The sequence below is a fragment of the Triticum dicoccoides genome, chromosome 3A (genome assembly GCF_002162155.2).
Source record: "Triticum dicoccoides isolate Atlit2015 ecotype Zavitan chromosome 3A, WEW_v2.0, whole genome shotgun sequence".
Classification (NCBI taxonomy): domain Eukaryota; kingdom Viridiplantae; phylum Streptophyta; class Magnoliopsida; order Poales; family Poaceae; genus Triticum; species Triticum dicoccoides.
The window spans coordinates 484,100,473-484,105,042 of record NC_041384.1 but is presented as its reverse complement, the minus strand read 5'-3'; positions in this window follow the sequence as shown (position 1 = coordinate 484,105,042).

Genomic DNA, 4,570 nt, shown 5'->3' with positions numbered 1-4,570 from the left:
GTGCACCGCCTCGATCCGCTCTTTGTGCGCTCTCCGCCTCCCACCGCACCGAACCGAAAGGGGCCCTGTCCCCATAGGTGTTGGTGGAATCAGCACCCCCCGACAAAATTCTAACCATAGTATTAAACTCTAGGATCCAATCGGTCCCTTACGGAATAGCGCATAAACTGGGGTTTAAGCTTCTGTCACTCTCGCAACCCATCATCTAATTGCTACTCCACAATGCATTCCGTTAGTCCCAGATATGGTGAAGTGCCATGTAGTCGACGTTCACATGACACCACTAAGGGAATCACAACATGCATACTATCAAAATATCGAACACATATCAAATTCACATGATTACTTGCAACATGATTTCTCCCGTGACCTCAGGAACAAAGGTAAGTACTCACAAATAATAATCATGCTCAAGATCAGAGGGGTATTAAATAGCATAATGGATCTGAACATATAATCTTCCACCAAATAAACCATATAGTAATCAACTACAAGATGTAATCAACACTACAAGTCACCCACAAGCACCAATCTATAGTTTCGGTAACAAGATTGAATACAAGAGATGAACTAGGGTTTGAGATGAGATGGTGTTGTTGAATACGTTGATGGAGATTTCCCTCCCCAAGATGGGAGAGTTGTTGGTGATGATGATGACGATGATTTCCCCCTCCGGGAGGGAAGTTCCCCCAGCGGAATGGCTCCACCAGAGGGCAAAAGTGCTCCTGCCTAAGTTCCACTTCGAGACAGCGGCACTCAGTCCCGAAAGCCTTCTCTTTATTTTTCTAGGTCAAAATCACTTATATACCAGAAGATGGGCACCGGAGGTGGGCCGAGGAGGCCACAACCCACCAGGGCTCGCCTGGGGGGCCTGGCGCGCCCAGGTGGGATTGTGCCCACCTGGTGGCCCCCTCTGGTGGTTATTGGCTCTATTATTTCTTATATATTCCATAAAAAATCTCCATGAAGTTTCGGCTTATTTGGAGTTGTACAGAATAGGTAGCGTGACGTAGCTTTTTCATGTCCAGATTTCCAGCTGCCGGAATTCTCCCTCTTGGTGTGTTCCTTACAAATTATGAGAGAAAAGGCATTAGAATTACTCCAAAAAGCATTATTATGGATAAAAACATTATAAATAACAGTTTGAAAACATGATGCAAAATGGACGTATCAACTCCCCCAAGCTTAGACCTCGCTTGTCCTCAAGCGAAAACCGAAATGGAAAAACATGTCCACATGCTTGGAGAGAGGGGTGTCGATAAAAACAATATACGAACATAGGAACATCATGTTGATTACTATGACAGCAACAAAACTAAACATAGGACTTTTATCATAGAACTTGCATCATATACTTCCTATGAATAAGTAACAGTTCATCGCACAATCGAAGTATGAAGCAAAAACTCTATTAGAAACCAATAAACTCTGTTCTTAGTAAACTTTGCAACTAAAATTCATCATCTTTTCAGGAAGAGTCACGTGTCGGATCCTTTTAAGCAAGTCCACATACTCAACCATCATATAGTCTTCTATGATTACTAACACTCACCTCGTGCCCATGAGCAAAACGTTTCAACCGGACACATAGAAAGATAGGGGCTTATAGTTTCGCCTCCCAACATACTCACCTCAAGGGTTATGTCAACAATAATAACTCATGCTATCTATATTCAATTGGACATATGTGCCTAGATCTTTCCTCACCACATGATGCTTGCCAAAAGAGAAAAATAAAAGGAATAGAGAGAAAAACTTTGACTCTTGCATAAAAGTAAATACATAAAAGTAGAAGATAGGCCCTTCGCAGAGGAAAGCAGAGGTTGCCATGCGCTTATTTGTTTGTATGCTCAATCCCTTAGTGCAATAGAACGTCACGTTGTATGGACCCTTAAGATGACAACCTTTATTATGCAGTCTGTCGCTTTTATTCTTTGCCATCCAAGTTCGTACAACGCTCAATTTTCTCTTACACCAAATGATCTCACACTTTTAGAAGCAATTTTTATTGCCTTTTTGCATCGATGACAACTTACTTGAGGGATCTTTCTCAATCCCTAGGTAGGTATGGTGGACACTTGAAAAAGATTTGGGTTTAAGGGTTTTTGGATGCACAAGTAGTGTCTCTACTTAGTGCAGAATTTTTGGCTAGCAAAGATAGGGGTACACACCACATGTTAAAGGATCTATGACAATATGACTTCTATGTGAATATAAACAAACATAAACCATTAAGTTGTCTTCCTTGTCCAATGTCAACAATTTTGGTATATATTATTTTGATGAGGGCTCACAATCACAAAAGATTTCTAGGATAGTATATTTATATGTGAATCTTCTCTTCCCTTATTAATTCTTTCATGAGTTGCATCATTGACTAATGCTATGTTTGTCAATCTCTAATAATATTTTCTACTTATACTTTTCCTTATGTGGTGCTATCACCTACCATAGGATTAGTATATAATCTTATTGGTTTATTTCCTTTCTTATGTTTGTTTCCTTTCTATTTTTTTCTTTCTTATTTCTTTTCTTTTCTTTATTTGCAACATGAAAGTAAAGAAAGCAAAAAATCAAACTAAACTTTATTATATAACTTGCACATGATTACAATGATAGATCGCTAAGCAAACTCTCAAATAAGAAAGAATCAAACTAAACTTTATTTCATCTAAAGCAAAAAGATCGAACTAAGATAAGTAAAAGCAAAAAGATAGTGGGATGATACGATACCGGGGCACCTCCCCCAAGCTTGGCGGAAGCCAGGGGAGTACCCATACCCGATACTCAGTTCTCCTTTGGTGGTGAAGAAGATGGTGGTGGTGAAGAAGCGATCCTATCCTTGAGGATCAAGAGATTCTCCAAACAATGGATGACGCTCCGGAGATAGGTGATATGCTCTTGATGCAGAATATTTTCGCGAGTGAGATACTTATTTCATTTTGAACTATTTCAATGACGCGAAAAGCTTCAATCTCAGCAGGATTAAGGTGAGTAAGGTAGGGTTTAAGGATATCTTCCTCCCCCTCGGCTAACAGTGCTTGTGTTGCCACCGGGGATGGATCTACGGTAGCTTACTTGCCCTTATCTCCCTTGATGACGTCCGTAGGCTCCTCCCTCTTCATCTCGATCTTCATCAGCCAAGCATCTTCTTCCATGTGGTTGGAGGAGCAGGAAGACATGATGCCTAGCTTGATGAATCTGACCAGGAACAACAAGAAAAGAGAACAGATGATTTCTTCGTGATACAGTGATCAAAAGGTTCGGGGAGTATATAAAGATTTTTTATCTTGGAGGACAAGCATATGGTAGAAAAACGAAGTACGGGGGGTTTCCCAGGTAGGCACAACCCACCTGGGCGCGCCAGGTCTTGTGCCCACCAGGCACTGCAAAAAAATACACTTCCGTGACGATACGTGTTTGTCACAGTAGGTCGCTTTTTTGTCATGCATGTACATCCATGACAAATTTATGACAGAATCAAGATAGTCATACCTGTGCTGTCGTAGAAGTGTTCCATGACATTACCAAAATTATCATCACGGAAGTGTCCACTTCCATGACGATAAATCGCGCGTCACAGAAGTGCTTTCGTCAAGGGTGACCGACATGTGGCATCCACCGTAACGGAACGTCGTTAAGTTATCGGGTCGGGTTTTGGATCCGATAACCCGTTAACAGCCCCGACCAATGGGGATTTTCCACATGTAAAATCATCATTGGCTAGAGGAAACACGTGTCAGCTCGTCAGTGGGTCAGAAAGGCGCCTATGATATGTCGACACATGGCACGGCCCAACAGTGGCCCATTTAGCTTACAAAGCCGGCCCGTTTGACTTGGTCAAAAGTTAATGGGCTGGCCCATGAAAAGCCTGTTAACGGTCTCTTCGCAAATAGCCCATTTTACGGCTCGTTAAGTCACGGCCCGTTAGGCCCTAAAGGAAATCGGCCCAACAACGTCATGTGGGCTGTCGAATATAATACCAGCCCATTTCACTTTCGCTCGATGTATGGCCCACGACGTCGTTCGGCCCATATGAGGCCTTCGTATCTTTTGGCCCATTACAGGCCCACGGTGACTCTAGCCCATAATGAATAGTAATTTTCTTTATACCCGTTAACGGCCTGTGATTTACATGGGCTGTTTCCAGCCCGTGTTAGCTTTCGGCCTATTGATGACCCATACGTTCTTGGGCTCCTTTTCGGCCCTCGATTACTTCCGACCCGTTACTGGCCTGTTCCCCTAATGGGCCAAATTCGGCCCATGGCAAGAGTCGGCCCGTTACTGGCCTGTTCCACTAATGGGCCAAATTCGGCCCATGGCAAGAGTCGGCCCGTTACTGGCATGTTACCCTAATGGGCCAAATTCGGCCCATGGCAAGAGTCGGCCCGTGTCTGGCCTGTTAACCCGTTGCGCCGTTTCTGGCACGTCCTATATTCTGGCCCATTAATGACCCGTTATGCCTGTGACAGAATTAACCCATTGCTATCCTACGGCATGTTAACGGCCTGTTACCATGCTGGGTCGATACCAATTACGCCCGATTATGGCCCATGTTGACCCATTTATC